The following is a 23,413-nucleotide window of genomic DNA, read 5'->3' on the forward strand; positions in this document are numbered from 1 at the left end:
GCGCGTAAATTGGGATAAGTTATCTGCGTGCAAGCAGAAAAAAAGATGAGAATGTGTGACTTTTTCACGAGATTTGAAGAGACTTTAGTCGACCACAGTTGTCAGGATATGGCTACCGAGGGTGGCCAAAGATTGTTTGTAGATAAATTCGTACACAATCTGCTTCCTGAACTGTGTAATAAATTGAAAGATTCGGAAAGTGCTTGGGCTGTTTCCACGTCAGCGCAGATTTTAGCCACAGCCCAGTACTACGAAAATAGGCGCAAAGATGAGCTAGATAAAGCAGACAAAAAGACTAAAGATTTAAAAACTAAAGTTTTTCTCCAGCAAGCCTATCCGCCTCGCACTCCTAGTCAGCCCAATCATCAGCAACCACAGCCGTATTCGAGAAACCCGCAAGGAAACGAGTTCTCATCAGCGGTTACCGTATGGTCCGAATCAGTGTGCGTATTGCAAGGAAGAGGGTCATTTCAAGAATAATTGTCCAGCTTTATTGCGACGGTTAAATGGTGTTTCTGGTGCAAGAGGTAGAGGTGTTCAACAGGCTCCTAGGGGTAGGGGCCATGGAAATTTCACCCAGAATACAACTCCTTTTCCGCCTCAGAATTCTATGAATAGCTTTGATCAACAGAATAATGCGTCTTCTAGGTCAGCTCAGTACTATGCTGATGACTATTACGCAGAAAACTAGAATGAAGGTAATAATTGCTAGGACAGCCATGGACAAAGAGAGGGAGTTGTTTCAGTTCCAGTAGATCAGAATGGACCTTATGTTGAGGTGATTACATCAGGAGTGCCAGAACCTTTTCTGCTGGATACTGGTGCTACAAAAAGTTCGATTATGCACTCAAAACTTCCTGGCGCACCTTTGTCTGGCGAAATGAATGTTTCAGTAGGTTTTTCTGGCGCCCCGGTTAGAAACCCGATCTCTAGTCCTATGCCCCTTTCTGTTGGCCCATGCGAATTAGAAGCACCCCTCATTCTTACAACAGGTTGTGGCGAAAATGTTAGGTTTGGATTTGTTGAAGAGATTATATGCTACTTTGTACTGTTCTCCTTCGGGAGCACAACTTACCCTAGGTAAGAAAGTGATTTCCCCAATGTATTTGTCAAAGGAAAATATTCCAACTGAATTGTCATCTCTTCCAGATATACTTTGGGCTACTGGTTCTAACGATGTGGGTCTTTTGGAGATAGCGCCATATGTCATTACATTGCGAGCCAATGTTAGGTTGCCACGTATTCCCCAATACAAAATTTCTAGCGAATGGGAAAAGGCTTTGTTAGCGATCATTTAGATCTGATTGAGAAAGATGTCATTGAAGAGACATCAGGCAACATTTGTAACAGTCCTATTCTGCCAGTTTTAAAGCGTACTGATCCTTCGCAGCCACCTGTGTACAGATTCGTGATTGATCTCAGAGAAGTGAATAAGATAGTTGTGCCACAGTTTCCAGTTGTTCCCGACATTACTGCCTTATTAACAATGGTTCCAGCTTCAGCCACTTGGTTTTCGGTGATTGACCTGAAGAACGCTTTCTTCAGCATCCCGATTGCTGAGGAGAGCAGAGATATTTTTGGCTTCAATTTAGGAGGACGAAGCTTCCGCTTCAAACGCGCTCCTCAGGGCTACTGTGAAAGTCCATCTATATTCAGCCAAGCTCTGAAAACACAACTTGACACGATTGTTCTACCTGATGGTGCGACTGATTCAGTATGTAGACGATCTACTGATCGCTGCAGATACTGAAGAGATTTGCAAGAAAGCCACATTGTCATTGTTGCGTCATTTATGTGACATGAAGCACAAAGTCTCCCTTTCAAAACCGCAATTTTGTCGACAAGAAGTGACCTATCTAGGTCACATCTTATCGAAGGAGGGAAGGAGACTGACCCCAGAAAGAATACAGGCAATTGCAAGACTGAGTGCCCCAAGGACACAGAGAGAAGTGCGTGCCTTCTTGGGCATTACATCGTACTGTAGACAATGGATACCGAATTTCTCACTGCTGGCTAAACCTTTGCTGGCACTAATCTGTAAAGACACACCCGACCCTATGCCTTGGTCTGAAGATTGTCAGACAAGTTTCCATGAGTTGCGTGATGCATCGTGTTCGGCTCCTGTATTGGGCAACCCCGACTACAGTAAGCCTTTTACATTATATGTCCATGAGAAGGAAGGTTGCGCATTATCAGTCCTGACAATACTTTGGGGACAAACCGCGCCCATGCGCGTATTTCTCAGCGACTCTAGATCCTGTAGCTAAGGCATTACCAAGTTGCTTGAGGGCCACCGCTGCAGCAGCGGTCTGTATTTGACAGTCTGCTGGGTTAGTCATGAATAATACCCTGGTCGTAATGGTCCCACACGCAGTAGACATTTTACTAAAAAGAACGAAGACACAGCATTTAACTAGTGCTCGACTGTCCAGTTATGAGCTGACACTATTAGCAAGTCCCATACACATAGAGGTGTGATACACTCTACCCCGCTACGTTATTGCCTATTCCGGCAGACACAGATGAGGTTGAAAGACATGATTGCTGCTTTAGGACAGAAGAAGAGACAAAAGGGAGAGTAGACTTGCAGGACACTCCCCTTCCCGAATGTAATGATAATTTATGGGTTGATGGTTCATGATTCAAGTTGCCAAATGGTGATACGACTGCAGCCTATGCTGTAACAACATTGCACACGATTGTAGAGTCTGCACGTATACCGCACAATTCTGCGCAAGCGGCAGAATTGGTTGCACTTACAAGAGCGTGTGTGTTGGCAAAAGGAAAGTGAGTGAATGTGTATACTGATAGCCAATACGCCTTTGGCGTGGCCCATAGTATTGGAAGATTGTGGCATGAACGTGGGTTCCTGACGTCACATGGTACAAGAATCCAACATGGTCAGTTAGTTAACGAGCTTCTTGAGTCACTGATCTTGCCACTACAAGTTGCGATTGTAAAATGCAGTGCACACAGAAAGATTCAAGATGATGTTGGTCGTGGGAATGCATTTGCAGACAAACTTGCGAAAGAGACTGCAAGGAACACAATGAGTCGGATGTACGTTGTGGGTCCTGCGAGATGGATCGCCGATGTGGGTATGTGTGAGGACACTATTGAAAGTGTGAAATCTATACAATCGGATGCCACTGAGAAAGAGGTGAATGAATGGAGAGAAAGCAAGGGTAGATTGGATGCGAATGGTTGTTGGGTCGAATTGTCAGAGCATCAACGATGGCTGTTACCCGATGCATATGTGCTTGCAGTGGTGACAATGGCCCATGGCATGGCCCACATTAGTGCGAAAGGAATCTGCAAGTTGTTGGCCCCAGTGTGGCAGAATAGTGGTATCCCGAAATGCGCAGAGAATCTGGTCAGGAACTGTATGGTGTGTATGAAGTACAATCCCGGTAGGGGAACCCCAACTCCAGCTGGTCATTTTGCCTCCAACGTATCCGTTCGAGGTTTTGCAGCTTGATTTCATCCACATGGAGAGGTGCAACAATCTGAAATACGTGCTTGTTGTCGTTTGCGCCTTCTCCAGGTGGGTGGAAGCGTATCCCCTTAAAAACACTGCCTTGTCAACTGCCAAAGCCCTGGTCAAGGAATTCTTCCCTAGGTATGGTATGCCTAGAATGGTCTGGAGTGATAACGGAAGTGAATTCGTGGGACGAGTGATGAAGAGAGTAAGCGAATGTCTAGGCATACACCAGAAATTCCACGCTGCAAATCACCCCCAATCAGCGGGTTTAGTGGAGTGCTACAACGGCACGTTAAAGTTAAAACTAGCCAAGATCCAAGCCAGCACAGGTCTTAAATGGCCTGACGCCCTGGCTTTAGCACTCCTGTCTACCAGAATGATTGTCCATTCTAGATTAGGACTTAGCCCTTATGAAATTGTGTTTGGCCGCCCAGCCAACATCTGGGGCGTGCCAAGACCCAAGAAGCTAAGCGAAGTAGAGCATCCTGTACTGCTGGACTATTTACACGAATTGACAACTAAATTGCGTGTTTTACACCAACAGGTTCACAGTTCCTCTCCGCCAGCCTCTGATGATCCAGGTCCCTCTATTGAACCCGGCACCTGGGTGCTGGTGCGGAATTTTCAGCGCACGAACAACTAACAGCCCAGGTGGACCGGACCGTACCTCGTCCTTTCCACAAGATCAGCCGTTCGGGTGGAAGGAAAGAAGAATTGGATCCACGGGACCCATTGTAAACTGGTCCCTCTGCCCCTTCCATATGACCGGTGGGTCCAGGAGGGAATTGCTGACTGAGACCGAGTCTGTACCACGCTTTGCACTCTTTAGCGATGCACGATTGAAAGGAACTGGTACCGAAAAGGAGAGCGATCGTATTTTGCAAGGATTTGTGCCACCGTCAATGCAGTTGGACACTACAGAACCTAAAACGTTGTTTGAAGACCATACCGTACCTGGGAAACAACGATATAATCTGAGGTCGAGAAAAAGGACTAATAAAAGCGAATTAATGCGATTTTCCTTTCCCCCCAAGAACTATTTTTGATTTTACAGCTCTCTCGCCCAGGGAACTTGCTCATTTTTGATTTTCGAACCGCCATCCGGTTCTGCTGCTAGGGTCGCGGTTGATAGTCTGGGGAGTGCAGCTGGGGACGTTTAGGTCAACGGTTCTGCTTGGTCTGAGGGAATTACCCCGGACTGAACAGAAAGCACTCCTTGGCAGAATCAATCTCCCACCGCGGGCAGCAACTAGAGGATGGAGTTTCCAAGGGTAGAGAGACCTGCTAGATCCACGAACTATAAAAAGAAAATATGCACTGTAATGGCCAGAAAAAGATTCTTGATAATATGTATTTTAATGTTGTGTAGCATAGTGATGTTCTTGATTGGCTATACTTTATCCACATTTCAAGTTTCCTTTGTAAATAACACTCAGCCTACACCTCCTCCTACCGTTCCTCCACACTCCTTTCACCCCCTACCTGAACACGAGTCTGCCAGAAGACTAGAATTAGTAAATAACTCGTTCATCCAGCTCCTACATCAGCACCAGTCTATAATGAACACATCGAACTGTTGGATATGTGGACTTATGCCGCACACAACAGATAAGGGCATCCCTTACTTCGTCCTGCCATTCAGTTACTATGGTTCTTCCTGGGCTTTCCAGACAATGTTTCTGCTTGCCATAGAACCATATGCCCCGCGTCCCACAGGGAGCAATTCCAGCAACAAGGCACTAGTGGCAGGGATAAGGAATATGAGCAGGGATATCGACACGTATCGAACGATTCCCAAAGATGAGTTTACCCCGTACAGTAGATGGAACATCACCCAGTATGGGATTTCCTTGAGTAAGACAGAAAACTAAGAAATCCTCCCCAGTTTGGATAGTACCCCACCGAGGTCATCTATGTCTGCAAGGTATTGGCAGGGATCCCAAAGCACAGTTGGGTAAGAGTGTATGCACGGAAACATATGTGTTTGCCTCCTGAACTTCCCCTCCATTCTTAGCGGCCAAGGGTACGTACTTCATCTGCCATGACAAAGCATACACATGGTTGCCCCCTGACTTCTCGGGCACATGTTTTATCTCGTTTCTGCTGCCACCCACCTACACGGCCGGGGCGGATTCCCATCGGACAAGGACAGTTAGGGGTGTCGTGAGTCAAGACGACACTGCGGGTCAAGAGTTTGGAGACTTCGCAAAGGGTTTTCTGCCATTTTGGGGGCCCATGGTAAACAGCAGGAACATTCGCCAGTTAACGAGGGTGGTCGAATCTGCCGTGACCGAAACGGCCGGTGCCCTTGGTAACTTAACAGCTGAGCTCCAGTCGGACCGCCTTATGACTCTTCAGAACCGGGTTGCCCTAGATGTCATACTCGCAGACCGTGGTGGTGTATGTAGGGTAATCCAATCCAGTTGCTGCATTTTCATCCCTGATAATGCTCCTACAGTGTACCAGGCCATCTCCAAACTGCACAAAATATCGGATTCCATTCATGTGGATAAAGGGGATTGGTCCTTACTAGGGTGGTTCTGGGAACTGATCTCTGCCTGGGGATGGAAAACTCTGATCTTCATTGGGATGATCTTAGCCATTCTGTTTATGTTCTGCCTATGTGTGCAGTGCGCTCCTGCAATATGTGGCCTCTGTGCTACTTCATGTGTAAGGAAGCCTGTGTCAAGGGACGAATTGAGCAACAGAATGATGCTACAGCAGCATCTCCATGAATTCATTAATACAGATTTGGACTCAGATTAGCATGAGTTATTGCCTAATATGAGGGCAAAAGGAGGGTCTGTGGTTCTGAAATTCTGGACCATGCTGTAATATGGTCCCGAGGCCCAACCTTAGTGTCACAAAATATCGTCGTACCATGACGAATTTGGTATCGTCAGACCGGTAATGATTAGGACATTATCCCTATGCATTTGCGTTCTGATTGAGCAATGCTAACACCCTTAAATCGTGGTTTCCGTTCCGAACCCTCGGACTCCATTTTGTGGACGGGGTCCATCTTATGGCTTGCCCTCATATAAGTCAATCGATTAAGGCCGAGCTTGATCTGAAAGGAGACGTCCACCTTAGCTGACTTCCCCATGACCTGGCCAAACTGACTCCACTGCCTTCAGCCAAACCTGTTTGGGCAGCTCCTCGCCCAGTGGCCGAATAAGATAGCATCAATGCATAACATGCCATAAACCATTCACTACATACAGACCATGTTTTCTACACACATACACCTGCCCATGTTCCTTGTTTATGGCCAGTTTTACGACGAGGAGGTGCCCTGTTTTATTGGGGTTTCATCGATATCTGATGGGAGTTCTGGGCCTGGCTGGGTCATCTGTCACAAACTGGACATCTAAAATATGGGTTGGCCGACATGACTGTGCGTTTTGCTCTATTGTGAAAATAGGTCTATGACCGTATTGTAAACTGAAGAATTTTTGCCTGCAGCTGTTATTTTTGTATAAAAGGAGAAGGCTGGTTCTGTAAAAACGAACAGTCTCCTGAGAACTTACGACCCGTGCTGTTGTAATTCTAGGACGCTTGTTACTTGGTTGCAGCCAATAAAACTCGATCTCTGACTTCACCTAGAAGACTCTTGGTTTCTGTGGTCCGGAATAGGGAGAACTCAGAGGTCTTCGGGTGTTATCCCCTGGCACCACCGGGTTCCTAAAAACCCGGCACCTCACCGCCAGGTGGTTCATCAAGGAGGATAAAGTGCAGTAAGTACTGCAAGGACAGACCCTTTCGGTCACAATATTAGTCCACACTCCAAACACAGCCATCTTAGCTATCTCTATCGCCACCCCACTCAATGCACACTTCAAGTTTCACTTATATGCAACGATGCTCAACATCCAAAGTTTATACAATGTGATGGAGGTTGTCGGGCACTGTGGAAAATCAGCAGCTTAATCCCACAGGCTTGAAACAGTCAATATGGGTTAGGAGGCAATGAAGCTATGGTCAGAGTGTTAAGTATTGTGCATTTCATCCTAATCAGTTAAGCATTAAGTCCAGAGAGGAGAAAGGGAAACTCATTAAAATTTATAAGAGCAGCATAAAAGGGGATAATTGTAAAGTCTTTGCTGACCTAACTAAAAATAGAGCCTCAAAATCAAGGTGAAACTCTGTAGACACAAGAACGATTATATCTTTTCTGCTCAAATAACTGAATTCTATGGGTTTGCTCTGTGGACTCTACCAATCATCCCAACACCTCCCATAAATAGTTTTGAATGTCAATTTCTCTATATGAAATTGAGCAGATGATTCTCGGATGTTTGACATTAAAAGCATTTAGAGGGGAAAATGGGCACACCAGTGTCACAGCTGTTGGCCTTTACCACTTGTTCTTGTAAGAAAGTTGCTCTATATTTACTGGTCCAAAGTAAGGTACAGTGTGTATAGAGTGCCCAGAGGTATGGCAGAGGTTAAAGTTAGATATAACCTTACTCTCTAAAGTGGTAGCTTGGTCAAGCAGTAAGGCAGTATCAGAGGACAGTGTAAAGCATGTGTTGTAGACAGTCAGCAAAAGGTTTCACACTCAATAACTGAACTCTAGGCCAATTGTTTTTATATCAAAAGACATCTTTGTTTTAGAACCAACAGGTATCAAAATATACTTCTCAATAAGAGTGACTTTAGGAAATTACTTTGCAAAAAGGCAATAGACTTTGTAAGTACAAAAGCTACAGTGGTTGCAATAGGCAACACAATTTCAAACACAATTTAGCATTGAGCTCAATGGGTTTTTCTACATAAATGCAGTGGATTACTTTAAGGATTACTTTTCTAACCACAGGACTGGATCCAGGATTCAGTCCCGCGACCTAAGCTGTAAACAGTTAAGTAAAAGCGTTTTGGTTACAGTTGTAATTTTTAAAGAATATAAATATATTGTCAAAGTTGACACTTCGAAACTTTTCAGTGAAAACCAAGCAATGTTATCCTATGGAAGGAAATTTAAGTCACAGGTAAAGTAGGTTCTCGTTACTTTTGTAATCCAGTACTGGACTCCTAGGTTCAGCACTGGTTTCTCTACCTAAGACAGGTAAGTAGTTATGGTTTGATAGTTGGTACGATTTAAAAAAAAATATTTTTAGTTTGCAAAATCGACACTTGGAAGAAATTTCACAGAAAAACAGTCAATGGTTTCCTATGGAAGAAAATTCAGGTTGCGGGTAAGTACAGCCAGGATTACTTTCTTGGTTCAGTACTGGGCTAAAAGGTACAGTACTGGCTTCTCTCTTGATCACAGGTAAGTAATTCGGAATTAGTTATTCGGCTGATTTTAGATGAATATTTAAAAGTTTTTTTTTTAATTCAAATCTTTATTGAAGAATAAAGTGGAAAATAAAGACAATACAATAAATCTTCCAAGGTACAAATGGATAAAATGTTGGCACAATGACACTTACAATAATCAAAGTCAAGTCAGAGAAAGAAGAGAGGAAAAGGGGGAGAGAGAAAGAGGAAAAAAGAGAGAGAAGAGAGAAGAGAAAGAGAGAGGACAGATGTATCCATAGAGCAATAGCAATCGGTTTACCCAGACCTGGGTCGCTGTGCGCGCAACAGGAAGTATACAGTAAGCATACACATTCAAACACACTAAATTCTATACAGATTCTTATTTAAACAAGCTGACCGTTGAGATGTGCATCATGGGGGCTCAAAATGGGAGGATGACGCATCTAGGGAGGACCAGAGTTTGTTGATCGAAGGCTTCCAAGTGGCTGACTGTAGCGCAGGATTGTCCGCCCCTATTAAGAAGGAAAGCCATTCCAGCCACATTTTAAAGTTGACTTCAGTAAAATTTTTCCATTTATAAAGGATGACCTTGCACGCCAATGTCAACATGATATCAAGCAATTGTCTGTCATGAATGTCCGGCAATTGTGCTTCTAAAGGACCCAAAATGACATATATAAATTCCTGGATAGGTGCGATTCCAAATACTCGTTGAATATATGCAAATATTTTACTCCAAAATGGTCGTAATAGGGGACAATTAAAAAGCATGTGTGCCAAGTCACCAGGTGCTTCCTGGCAGTTCCAATAGTTAGGCGTATCCCTCAGTTTACATTTAAACAATTTTCTGGGGGGTCCAGAACACTCTGTTCAGCAACATATATTTCGTTTGACATAGAATCGGGGATACCTTGTTTGTTAATGCGGTGTTGTGTATTACCTCTCAATCTATTGTTATACCTGTGGAGTTAGGTTCAGATTCCCACTTACTTTCGGTCAACTTATGTGGTTTCTTGGGCAGGGGGAGGAGCAGTTTATATATTCTGGATACAAAATGGTCAGCATGGTACAGTAGTCGGAGACGGGTCACCAGCCAAGGTAAGTCTGTAGTGAGGGGACATTTGGAGATAGCGGCTTTCAGTTTCAGGAATTGGTAGAATTCTATGGGTGGTAAATTAAATTTCTCTCGCAATGTCGAAAAGGGTAGGGGCCTGCCATTTTCATAAAGGTCATTCACTATATGGATGCCCTTTGTAGCCCACAGCTCCCAGTGAAGGGTCTTTCCCTCTATTCGGAGCATCCGAGAAAGTCATGGGAAGCATGCAAGCTAGGTAGTTAACTAGAGGCGTGCACATCATTTTAAGAGTCTCAACCCTACCCCACCAGGACAAAAATTTTGGTGACCAGCTATCTAGCAGTGTGGATATCTTTTTTAACGTTAAGTCTTCATTTAATTTCAGAGTCGTAATTAAGTCCTTCTCAAAATCTAAGCCCAAATATTTAAAAGCTTTTGGCTGCCAGGTGAGGCCAGATGAGCCCAGAATTTCTTTACCCCCGATGTTGTTTAGCAACTTAACTTCTGTTTTATCCTTATTCAGTTTATACCCTGAAACTCTAGAGAACCCATCAATTGTGTCCATTAAGGCCGGGATAGCCTCGTCGGCTTTTTCCGTCAGGATCAGCACATCGTCGGCGTAAGCAGTCAATTTTACAGTGCAGTCATCAAATGGAACACCAGCAATGGGTTCATTATGTCTAATATGCCACAAAAAGGGTTCTATCGCTAGTAAGAACAGATGGTGATAATGGGCATCCTTGTCCCTTGTTTTAAGCAGAAAGAAGAAGAGAAAGAGCCACCCGCTCTGACCTTAGCAGTAGGGCCGGCATACAAAGCCATTACAAGTTTAGTAAACGTCTCTCCTAGGTTAAAGTTGTGTAAAACTGCCTCAAGGAAAGTCCAATCTACCTTGTCGAAGGCTTTTTCCGCATCTAGTGTGACAGCTACCGTGGGAGTATTCAGAAGTTTTGCTTTTTCTAGGACATGGGCTAGTACTCTGGTGTTATCACTAGACAGTCTATGTTTTAAGAAACCCGCTTGAGACGGGTGTACGAGGGTAGGAAGGACTTTTTGTAAACGGGCTGATAAAATCATGGCTAGCAACTTACAATCTAGATTAATCAGGGAAATCGGCCTATAATTTTTTGGTAACGACGGGTCTTTGCCGTCCTTAGGCAGAACTGCAATAGTCACTTCTGCCAATGTGCCCCTCACCTCCCCTGACTCCGTGAATTCGTGAAAGAGGTTCAGAAGAGGTTTAACCAAATCCGTTGTAAAGCTTTTATAAAATTTGGCCGTAAAGCCATCCGGGCCCGGTGCTTTCCCACATTTCAACCCCTGGATCGCTTTTTCCACCTCAGTGGCCGAGATCGGCTCATTGAGACCGAGTTGTTCTTCAGGCCCTAGTTTTGGCAGTACACACTCCTGTAGATACTCCTGAATTTTGTCTTCAGCAACCAATTCGTTTTTAGCATATAAGTCCTCATAAAAGTCTTTAAAGACTTCAGTTATTTTTTGGGGGTCCGAGCGGGTAACTCCCGCAGAATCTCTGATAACATTAATAGCATTTGTTTGCACCTTGAATTTTAAGTATGCTTACCGGCTTTGTTAGATTCACAGAGCTTAAATCTTCGCTTTCTGTCCAGCCACACCCCCGCCCTTTCGCTCACTAGCTTGTTATATTCGTATTTTCTGTTGGTCATGATATTGAATGTCTCCCGGTCCCTTGTCATTTGGTGTTTGCTCTCCAGATTAGCTATCTCAGCCTCTAGCCCTTCCAACTTTGCATTGCAATCTCTGTTCATTGCTGAACGAATTTTGATGCACACCCCCCTTATTGTACTTTTCAAAGCCTCCCATCGCACTAGATCTGAAGTGTCCCCTCTCACATTAATCTCCAAATAAGATCTAATAGCTGTTAGAATTTCAGTTCTATTTTGTTCTTTGTGTAAGATTTCTTCATTGAGTCTCCATGACGTTTGTTTAAAGGACAGTTTAATGTTACTGATGGATAGAGATATGCATGAGTGGTCTGATAGCACCCTTGGTTCAATTGATGTATCCTCTATTCTTGCAACGCCATTTTGTGTAATGAAAATGTAATCAATGCGGGAGAATGAATCGTGAGGTGAAGAGTAGAATGTGTAATCCCTATCAGTAGGGTTTTGTATTCTCCATGTATCAATTAAATGGAATTGTTGACATAATTTGATGAAAGCATTATGTGATTTGTTCGGTTTGAATACACATTTCGAATCTATCTAAGGCCGGGTCAAATGGAAGATTAAAATCACCCCCAAGTATATGTACCGCCGTATCAGGTATCGTTGCAATCTGCTTGACTAAGTCTTGCCAAAATTCTAAGTCATTAGCGTTAGGTGCGTAAACATTAGTGACAAAGAATTCCGTGCTGTCCCTAGCAAGTTTCACCGTGACCCAGCGTCCCTTTTCATCCGATGAGGAAGACAACAATTCTACCTTGGACTTTTTTGACAATAATACCAGAACTCCATTCTTTTTACCAAGTGCACTAGATCCTACAACCTCCGAATAAAACTTGTTGCGCAGAGTGTAGAATTGTTTAGCATCTAGTTTGGTCTCTTGCAACAGAACAATGTCCCCCCTTCTGTCTGCGCACATAGTCTAATATCTTGTGTTTAACGGGCTGATTCAGGACTTTAACATTCATAGACAGAATCTTCAGTCGGTCAAGTGAGGTTGTCCCAAGTGGAGTGGAAAGCGTATGTGACATTTACAGTAGAGCATGTATCAGGATTGCTTCATGAGAACCAAGGAAAAACAGGTTACACGGCGTTTCATGCAAGAGCACACTGTTTTGACCCATATGTTGTAAAACGGGCAGAAACCATGAGCAGACATTTGGGCGCCCAGGGATAGAGCACGACTGGTCTGAGTACAGGTATACAAATACAACACGTGCATGATACAACTTGTCCAATCAAGAGCAAAGGGATAGACTAGAAAGGAATAGCAAGGAAAAGAGAAGAGGAAGAAGAAGAGAAAGAAGGAAAAAGAAAAAATACAAACCATAAAACACAACTCCCATCCCCCCCACTCCCCCACATCCCCCCACCCCACCCTCCCCAACTGTAGTACAGAAGCATGGCGACATGAGGAAAACCGCAGTAACCCTCCTGTCTAAACTAGTCGTGTATAGACATTGGAACAGCTATGCACAATGCAAAATGCAAACAAACATTACGCAAGCAGTGGAACATTGATATGGTGTGGCAGAACCAACATGGAATCAATAAAGCGCTCCCACGGTATATTCTTGATAAACCAGAAATAATCCAGAGTACTCACTAGATTATAACTATCTAACGGTAAGTTGAAACAATATAGAGTATAACACGGACCATTGGAAGGTATTATAGCTTCATATCCTTCATCAAAGGCCCTTAGGGGCTAGTAGTCTCTAGGCCTATACATCAATGGTAAGTAACCTAAGTAAAAACAATAAATTGCCAGTGATCATTCACTTAAACAAAGAGTCTCAGCATGGCCGGTGTGAAATCCGATCAACTCCGAACTACCCTGCCAGTGTGCCGGGGTCTGGACACAGTCAGATCATTACGATTTACATCTCAGCGGCAACCGCATCAGTAGTAATCAAACAATGCGAGCCAGCTCAATTCAAAGAGTTTAGATCAATAACAGCAGATCTACGCCAGATCCAAACGAGAGAAGTAAAGTAAAGAAACTTCCAGGACTTTAGTTCAAACCCTTACGCCACATTCCAAAGCACAATAGAACTTCCAGTGCTAGAAGGCGTCTGTAAACTTGAGACCTTACCCTGTAGTTACCTTGCCATTGACAAGCCCATTAGGCTTGTAGATTTAACAGAGTAGAGATAGTTTGATTAAAGCACCAAAACTCAGATGTGGTCATTTGTATCCTGAAGCTGAGGCCGAAGCCGCTAGACTGTCTGGGTTATTGGTTTCCATGTCGCGTTCCATATCTCGTTCTTCCAGGACTTCAAGCATGCGTTTGAGCTTCATAGGATCCGTGAAGTAGTGAGACGATCCACGTATTGTCACCCTGTACTTCGCTGGGCCCACAAAACCAAATTGATATCCTTTCACAGACAATTGTGGTCGTAGGGCAAGGAAGGCCTTCCTTATTTCTACGGTCTCCTTACTGCAGTCTTGAGAAATGTAGACCTTGGCATCCTTCCACAGAATATGATTGTGCTTCCGCACGAAGGCGAGGATTTGCTCCACATGTTGGTAGCATAACGGTTTACATACGATGGGCCTTGGACCTCTCTGCGTCTTACTGATTATCCCTGGTACTCTATGTGCTCTGTCAAATTCAAGAGTGTTGGTAAAAGTCAGGTTCGTGGCTTTGGTAAACCAGGATTCCAAGAACCGAATACATGATCCTTCCGAATCTTCGGACCCTTCCGGAATTCCAAAAATGCGTAGGTTCCCTCTCCTATTCCGGTCCTCCAACTCGGCCAATCGTCTAGTTGTCTGGTCAGAGGAGATGTGTAGGTGTTTCAAAGCCGCTGAAGTTTTAACCTCTATGTCTTCCAGGCGACTGATCCGGGATTCTGTTTGTTAGGCGCGCATTAGTGTCTCGGATATCTTGACGGATTGCCACCACTTCCTCTTTAGTGACCTTAGCTAGGTCCTTCACTTCATCTAGCCAATTCAATATCATATCAAGTGCGTCTGGAGTAACTTTCTTTGGTTTATTTGGTGAACCCGGGTTCGAGTGATCCGACTTAAGTCTTTTAAGGGTACCCTGGTCTTTGGTATCCATCGTGACCGCTAGATCCTTCCCTGAGTTGCTTAGATCCTTGAACTGTGCCCTGAAAGCCCCCTTTCGGCAATCACGTGGAGTAGAGTATACAACACAAGTCCATACAAGAGAGTGGCCAGCTAGATTTCAGTACACTGGAAGCAGTATCACATTATAGATGGGATCTTAGGTACAGGGCACCTCATGCATTCATTCAGAATGTGCACGTGGTGTGTGCAATGACATTTGGAAAAAATCACTGCGAAGACAGCACGGTCGTTGAGGAGCTCACCGCATATGGATTGCTGTGTAGTAAGAAGAGAGCTGAGTTGTAGGCACTTGCCAGCATTCGGGGATAGCACTGGTATAGTAAAGAGCAGGATGTAGTTTGGTATCAGGCGATCCAGGCACTCAGCGCAGCAGCTTTAAGCCCCCATCAGACTGGCAGCCATTGTGTATAGAGCACTGATCGTTTGTTTGGGGAGTTCATTGCAGTCTAATGTCCGGCATTTCAGGCACACAGCGTAGCTACATTAACTTCTCATGGCCAAAATAGAAATATGCGCATATCTTTTCCCCATATGGTAGAGCAGTTGCCAGCTTCGCTCTCCTGGTGTTACATGCAGGCTAACTTGGGCAGAGACAGTGGGGAGAGTCACTTTGCCTCGGACTTCAGGGCATTACCGAGTGGCGGCCGCCATCTTGGTTAAGGCGGAGGAAGCCCCGGCATGGCCGATCACACTGTACTTACGCGACCAGTGTTTTCGCCTTTCCGCTCAGGTGCGCATTCCTTCGTGGACTCTTCCCTCCTGCTTCAGACCCCCTCGTTATGGCAGGTTCGCTGCATCGCCACGCTGGAGGTTACTTCGCGCCCCGTGTTTTCCCCTCAACTCGCACTGCCGCCATGTGCGTCCGGAGCTTCGTTCGGCGCAGCTCTCGATCCGCTGCAGCTACGATCACGCGGGGCAGCTCCTCGCATTCAGGGAGTGATCCGGTGCCTGATTCTATGGTCACATCCCAGCTGCAGAGTCAGAAAAGCGTTCCAAATCTGAGTGCAAACGCTCGTGACGGGAGGAGAGACGCTCTAAGCCGCCATCTTCCTCGGCGTCCAAGCCACGCCCCAATATTTAAAAGTTTTAAAACTCCACACTTAGATCAAATTTCAAGTGAAGCCAGTCAATGTTAACCTATCGAAGGAAAAGGAGTTCTAGGCTTTTAGGCGAGTACTCGACTGGTGGAGTTAAGGTTCTGGGCATAGACTCTGCGGTCTGCCAGGGTTGGAAAGGTACAGTAGTTACACCCTCAGCAGCATAGGGGCAGCCGGGTGCTGAGCGAGTAGGCCCAATGCAATCCAATAGAGGGTAGGGGGCCTTTGGTTGGTGGCTGCAAGCAGGCCACATGGCTGTGGGAGCTGAGCTCCTGGTCACTTAATCTGGGCAAGTGGGGAAGTAGAGTAGGGTAGTAGTTTCACTTCCAGCGGCACTTGGGCGGTTGGGTGCAGGGTGCTTTTGAGCCGTTGGGCGCTCAATGTTATCCAATGGGAAAGTTAAAAAGTGAAAAAAGGCTGCAGGCTCGGGGACGGAGATTCTTCAGGAGAGACCACCACTTCGAGAGGTAAGTTGGGATCTTGGAGAAGAGGTAGGTACTCGTACAGAGCTCACTATTGAGAGAGAGCACCTCTGTGCACAACAAGAAAGACTTGTGGGTCTAATTCATCTAAACCTCAAAAATTAATGCAGGTTAAACGACGAATAGTTAATTAAGTCTTTACTGTTTATTCAACAGTTGTTGAAATTGCTGCTTCATAATCAACCTAAAATATCCAAAATTAAATTTCCATCAGATAAATCATTCTGAAGCAGGTTATCACAAATCCCGATGCATTTCGGGCCACGCCCTTCTTCAGGGGATTACTCTACAAAAACAATCCAAAAAAGCACAATTCAATCATGTATCCAAATGTCATAGCAAGTAAAATAACAAACAAGTTCTCACTAACAAGCAGTGCGATTGTAAAAAGGGTGCAAGAATAAAGATAAACGCCAATAAGGTGTGCGATGGTCAAACAATAATAGTCAAACGTAAAGTAAGATTAGAAAGTAGTCACCCCGTGTGAGAAAAAGGATCACCAAGTGTTAATACATATGAATAAAAGTAAAGCGGAATTAGCAGTAAAAAGATAAGATCAAAACTAACGGAACCCAAGTGAAGGAAGTTAGGCGAGGAAAGGAGTAGTCCCTAGGCGGGTACTTAAGGACGAGGATGGAAAACTACGCAGAGTTCCGCGGAGTCAGTGTTAGTCAGCGGAGCAGCTGAGCCGAAGTGAAATACACGCATGTGGAAGCAAAGAAATGAAAAGAGGACTGGTGATCAAACATAGAAAGAGACGTAACCACTCACTAGAAAGGTGAAAAGTAGAGGCCATGTTGGAAAGGAGTGTATCAAACACAAGCCGATATCAAATTATGAAAAACGTGACTATAAAGAGTGATGCAGGAAAATGAATCAGTGAAGTAAGACATGACATTACAGGTAGCATAGAAATTCCATGCAATCGTTAAGTCCATGGGGTACCATGGTGGACATAAGACGGATCCAAAAGTTCTCTCTTTTAAGAAGGGTGTTCTTATTGTTCCCAGTAACTTTGACTTGCTCAAGTATTTGAAATTTCAATTGAGCCACACTGTCTGTTTTCCAAAAAATGAGAGGCCACACTCGATTTCAAGTTTTGTGTGCAAATGTTGCTTTTGTGTTCTAGGATGCGCACACGTATTTTTCTCTCAGTATGTCCAATGTAGCATTTGCCACAAGGGCATTTCAACATATAAATGACGTTACTGCTATTGCACGTAGCATTCACTCTGAGTTTTATAGTGTGTCCTTTCATGGGGTGAGTGGTTTTATTCCCAGGGATACAATTACTACAATTGCTACAGTTGTAACAAGGTTTGAGACCTGTGTAGACAATAGGAATTGCGGTGGAAGAAGGTTGACTCAATATTTCTTTCACATTGCGACCTCTAGTGAAAGCGAACATCGGGGGTTGGCTGAATAGACCCTGAAGCACAAGTTACTACTTGTGTAACGATATATCTGTGAGAGACATTAGTTAGTGATAGATTCCTTACCTTAGAATATCCCCAGGCGTCAGACTGGATCCGGAAATTTTTGCGTAGCAATACCCCTGCGCGCTGGTAGGCGTCTGCGGCTCCGCGTCCGTCGTCGGCGTCGTGAGCGCCGGGATGAGGTCATCGGAGTATATAGACGGCGCCCATGCGCGCTGACGTCAGTTCTGATAACACAGCTTTTCCGCGCCAGATACGCAGAGCCATGATAGAACTAACACTGGTGCCATGAAACTAGGGCCCTGAAAGGGGATGACCTTAACCCTAAATATCGGTTCGCAGAACGGGGAGGATGGGAGGGCGGTAAGGAATCTATCACTAACTAATGTCTCTTACAGATATATCGTTACACAAGTAGTAACTTGTGCATCTGAAAGAGACACGTTAGTGATTGATTCCTTACCTTAGAATAGATACCCCAGCAATACCAACCCCGGTGGTGGGTCTGCGAACCAATATCACACCAGAAAGTCCTGGAGGACGGAACGGCCAAAGAAGCCATCCCTCCGGACTTGACTGTCCAGGCAGTAGTGTCTCGCGAACGTGTGCAGCGAGGCCCACGTGGCTGCCTGACAGATGTCCTGCAGGGGGACACCGCGGCCCAGGGCAGTTGTCGTTGCCGTGGCCCGAGTGGAGTGAGCCCGCGATCCAGCCGGGGGCTCCTTCCTCGCCATGGAGTAGCATGCTTGGATGCACAAGATGATCCACCTGGAGATGGTCCTCTTGTGTACAGCCTTTCCCTTCTTCGCGCCCACGTAACCAACGAAGAGTTGGTCATCCACCCGGAATTGGCGAGTGCGGTCTAGGTAGTAGGAGAGCGCACGTTTTGGATCCAGACGGTGGAGCCTCTCCTCCTCTTTCGAGGGATGCGGAGGCGGAAAGAAGGTGGGCAAGGTGATGGACTGCCCGATGTGGAAGGCCGTGACAACTTTGGGCAGAAAGGAAGGCCGTGTACGCAACACCACCTTATCAGGATGAACAGACAGGAAAGGTGGAGAAGAAGAAAGAGCCTGGAGCTCACTCACCCTCCTGGCAGAGGTGATGGCAACCAGGAAGGCCGTCTTCAGAGTAAGGAGACGAAGAGGACAGTTATGAAGTGGCTCAAAGGGAGCACACATCAGATAGGTGAGAACAAGATTCAAGTCCCACTGGGGCATCACGAAGGGAACAGGAGGGAACATGTGTGTGATGCCCTTCAGAAATCTACTCACTATAGGGGACTTGAACAAGGAAGGCTGATCTGGTAGCCTCAAGAAGGCTGAAAGAGCAGAAAGGTACCCTTTAAGAGTGCCCAGAGCAGAGCCCTGCTGGGCAAGGGAAAGAAGAAAGAGCAGCACTTCCGAAAGGGGTGCAGAGAGGGGATCCACAGCCTTTGCTGCGCACCATGCCACAAATCTATTCCACCGGCAGGCGTATACCGACTTCGTGGAGGGACGCCTGGCTGCCAGAATGATGTCACAGACTTCGGGAGGCAAGTCAAATGGCCTCAACTGCCGCCGCTCAATCTCCAAGCTTGTAGGTGGAGACTGGACAGGTTCGGGTGCAGGACCGTCCCCTGCTGCTGCGACAGAAGGTCCTCCCGAAGAGGCAGACGAATCGGGGGATCGACTGACATGCTGAGTAGCTCGGGATACCAGTATCTTCGTGCCCAGTCCAGAGCCACAAGGACGACCTGGGCCCGGTCGCGCCTGATCTTCTTCAGCACTCTGGGCAGAAGTGGTATAGGCGGAAAGGCGTACAACAGGCCGCAGCTCCACTCGCGACGAAAAGCGTCTCCGAGCGAGTGCCGCCTTGGAAACTCCAACGCGCAGAACTGCTGACATTGCGCGTTCTCTTCTGTGGCGAATAGATCTAACCAAGGCTCTCCCCACTGTCGAAAGAGACCTTGCGCCACGTCCGAGTTCAGACGCCATTCGTGATCCATCATGCACCGGCGGCTGAGTTCGTCCGCCCTGGCATTCAGAGAGCCTGCCAGGTGTTGAACCACCAGGGTTACGCCCTGATGTTCCAGCCACTGCCAGAGGCGCAGAGCCTCCTGGCAAAGGGTCCACGACCCCACACCGCCCTGTTTGTTGCAGTACCACATGGCGGTGGTGTTGTCGGTGAACACTTGCACCACGCTCCCCCTGACAGAGGGGAGGAATGCCTTCAGTGCAAGACGAATCGCCCGCAGCTCCAGAAGGTTGATGTGAAGACGGGACTCCGCCGGAGACCAGAGGCCTCTGATCTCCGCCTCTCCCATGTGGCCTCCCCAGCCCTGGAGGGACGCGTCCGTCACAACTACGTGCTCCGGCTGGGGTAGAGAGAGGGGTCTGCCACTGACCCAGTCGCGGTCCGTGAGCCACCACTGCAGTTGCTTCGCAGTGCCCTCCGAGATCAGGACATGATCGGACAGGTTGCCCTGATGCTGGGCCCACTGAAACTTCAGGTCCCACTGCAGAGCCCGCATCCGCCACCTGGCGTGACGCACCAGAAGGATGCAGGAGGCCATCAGTCCCAGAAGCCGCAGCGTCAACCTGACCGAGACCCGGGATAACGGCCTGAAGACAGGAATCAGAGCCTGAATATCCCGAACCCGCTGCTCGGGTGGGTAAACCCGAAACTGCGCCGAGTCGAGAACCGCTCCGATGAAAAGGAGCTTCTGAGAGGGACACAGGTGTGACTTCGGCACATTGATGGAAAACCCCAGCAAGTGCAGGAGGTCGGCCGTAGTCTGGAGGTGGGTGACGACTGTCTGGGGCGAGCCCGCCTTCAACAACCAGTCGTCGAGGTAGGGGAAGACTGACACCCCTTGCCTGCGCAGATGGGCTGCGACCACCGCCATCACCTTTGTGAACACCCGTGGGGCGCTGGCAAGGCCGAAGGGGAGCACGGTAAACTGAAAGTGCTCTTGGCCTACCATGAACCGTAGGTAACGCCGGTGGGCCGGCAGGACGGGGATGTGGAAATAGGCGTCCTGCAAGTCCAACGCTACCATCCAGTCTCCTGGGTCCAGGGCAGCCAGGACCTGAGCCAAAGTGAGCATCTTGAACTTCTCCGTCCGGAGGAAGCCGTTGACGTTCCGCAGATCCAAGATAGGGCGCAGGCCCCCTTTGCCCTTCTTGGGTACCAGAAAGTAGTGGGAGTAACAGCCACGTCCTACTTCTGGCCCAGGAACGCGCTCGATGGCCCTCTTGGCCAAGAGGGCCGAAACCTCCTCTTGCAGAAGTTGCAAGTGATCCCCCGACACACGGTGGTATTGAGGTGGCATGGATGGAGGGGAAGACTCGAAGGGGAGGGAGAAACCCCTTCGGACAATTTGCAGCACCCACCTGTCCGAAGTGACTGTATGCCAGTGGGAGAGGTGATGGCGAACCCTGCCTCCCACAGGCGTCACATGGGCCTGAAAACTCGGACTAGGAAGGTTTTGAGGCGGGGGCTGCTGAGGGAGGTGTGGACTGGCCTCGCCGCTGGCCCCGACCACCGCCACGGCGGTTCCCACGGCCGCCACCGCGTTGCTGAACATTCTGCGGCGCGTGGCTGACGGTCCGTGGTGGGGCGCCCCTTCCGTGGCCACGAAAGGAGCGAAAGGCACCCGATTGCTGGCGTGGGGCCGTAAGGCCCAAGGACTTGGCCGTGGCCCTGGAGTCCTTGAAACGTTCCAGCGCATGGTCTGCCTTGTCGCCGAAGAGGCGACGGACATCAAACGGCATGTCCAGGAGGGTGGCCTGGACATCGGCCGAGAAGTTGGCGGACCTCAACCAGGCGTGGCGTCGAACCGCCACCGTCGTTGCCATCGCCCTGCCCAGTGAGTCCGTGGTATCCAGCCCACACCGGATAGAAAAGCGTGCCGCATCTCGGCCGTCCGCAAGGGTTTGGCTGAGTTTAGCCCTGACCTCCTCAGGGCATTGTGGCAGCACCTCCGCAACCGTGTCCCACAGAGTGTGGGTGTAGCGGCCCAAGAGACAGTTGGTGTTCACTGACCGGAGCCCTAGGCTTACAGACGAGAAGACCTTCTTCCCGAACTGCTCATATCTCTTGGATTCCCTGTCGGGCGGGGCCGACGGGAATGCGGTCTGGGAGTTGGAGGCCTGGATGACCAGGCTCTCGGGGGTGGGGTGGGTGGACAAAAAGCAAGGGTCGCCCGGTGCCGGGCGGTAGCGTCTGGCCACGTTCCTATCCACAGGGGGGCCTGTGGCGGGCTTGGACCAAGTGCCCAGAAGAACGTCACACAAGGCCTCGTTGAACGGCAGGAGGGGCTCCGCGGAGCCGGACTGCTGTTTGAGGACCTCAGTGAGGAGATTAGTCCTCACGGCCGCGACGGGGAGCTCAAGGTTTAGGGCCTTAGCTGCCTTCGTCAACACTACACTGTAAGCAGAACCCGCCTCCGAAGCCACAGTCGGGGGCGACGTAAATCCAGTGTCTGGCGAGGTGTCAATACCACTGGCCTCCCCAAGCTCATATGTCCAGTCCTGATGAGACTGGCAATCACGTGCCAGAGGGTCCTCGGACCCCTCCCATTGCTCCTCGTCACCCGGCTCCTGGAGACCAGGATTAACAGCCAGGGCCTCCTCGTGGAGATAGAACTCTCCGAAGGCCGACGGAATCGGCGCCCAGCGGCGCCCCTCCGACACCTGAGTAGGACCGTAGGAAGCATTGGGGTCGGCAACCACTTCGGCTGCCGGGGACGACACCTGAAGGGACGTCGCCGGCGAGGTCGTAGGGTCGACCGGCGAGGTCCCGGATCCGGAGCCGGATCCAGCGAGGTCGCGCGGCGCCGGGACCGAAGTCGCCAGCGGCGCCGGGGCCGAAGCACCCGACGTCGTCGGGGCCGAAGCGCCCGACCCGGAAGGACCTCCAGACGGAGCCGATCGGCCCGAAGGCGCCACGGGAACCGACTGAGGAGGGAGGGCCCTCATGGCCATGAGGTACCTCTCGACCTCCTCCTGCGACGCGCCGTGCCCAGGGACCCGAAGGTGTGGGGCAGGTGGCGACGCTTGTGACTCCCGCGGAGCCGCGTGGGCGGTGTCGCCCGAATCCCCGGTCGCATCGTGCGAGCGACTGGGCGGGTCGGAGGATCGATGGTGTCGCTCCGACCTCTCATGCCTCTTACCTGAGGACTTGGAACCCGACGATCGGTGTCCACTCCCGGAACGTCGATGACTCCGACCTCGCGACCTGTCCCTCGACCTCCCGTGGGACCGGGACCTGGAGCGGCGCGGGGCCGACTGCCTCAGCTCGAGACGCTTGCGGGACCGCTCCCGCCTAGCCTTCGACGTCAGGGCCCGGCAGTCGGAGCAGGTTCGATCGTCGTGGTCGAGGCCTAAGCACTTCAGGCACCGGCGATGGGGGTCCGTGACCGACAAGAGTCGGCCGCACTTCGAGCAAGGCTTGAACCCGGGCATCCCTGGCACCGATAGTCGAGAATCGACTAACTAGAGGATCAAAAAGATCAAAAAAGTTTTCAGTCAAAAAGTGACTGGGGGTAGAGCTTCTTCCGGATCTGCGCTAGCTGGCGCGGAAAAAAGAAGAACTGACGTCAGCGCGCATGGGCGCCGTCTATATACTCCGATGACGTCATCCCGGCGCTCACGACGCCGACGACGGACGCGGAGCCGCAGACGACGCCTACCAGCGCGCAGGGGTATTGCTACGCAAAAATTTCCGGATCCAGTCTGACGCCTGGGGATATTCTAAGGTAAGGAATCTATCACTAACGTGTCTCTTTCAGATAGTCAG

At 48.4% G+C, this 23,413-nt stretch overlaps 1 protein-coding gene across 2 annotated transcripts in view; it reads right to left on the reverse strand.

Annotated features, from left to right (window-relative positions):
- C11H2orf42 (chromosome 11 C2orf42 homolog) overlaps positions 1-23,413 on the reverse strand; it is a 280,308-nt gene that overhangs the window by 161,793 nt on the left and 95,102 nt on the right. The gene's annotated exons all lie outside the window — the stretch shown is intronic.

This window comes from Lissotriton vulgaris, chromosome 11 (genome assembly GCF_964263255.1).
Source record: "Lissotriton vulgaris chromosome 11, aLisVul1.2, whole genome shotgun sequence".
NCBI lineage: Eukaryota > Metazoa > Chordata > Amphibia > Caudata > Salamandridae > Lissotriton > Lissotriton vulgaris.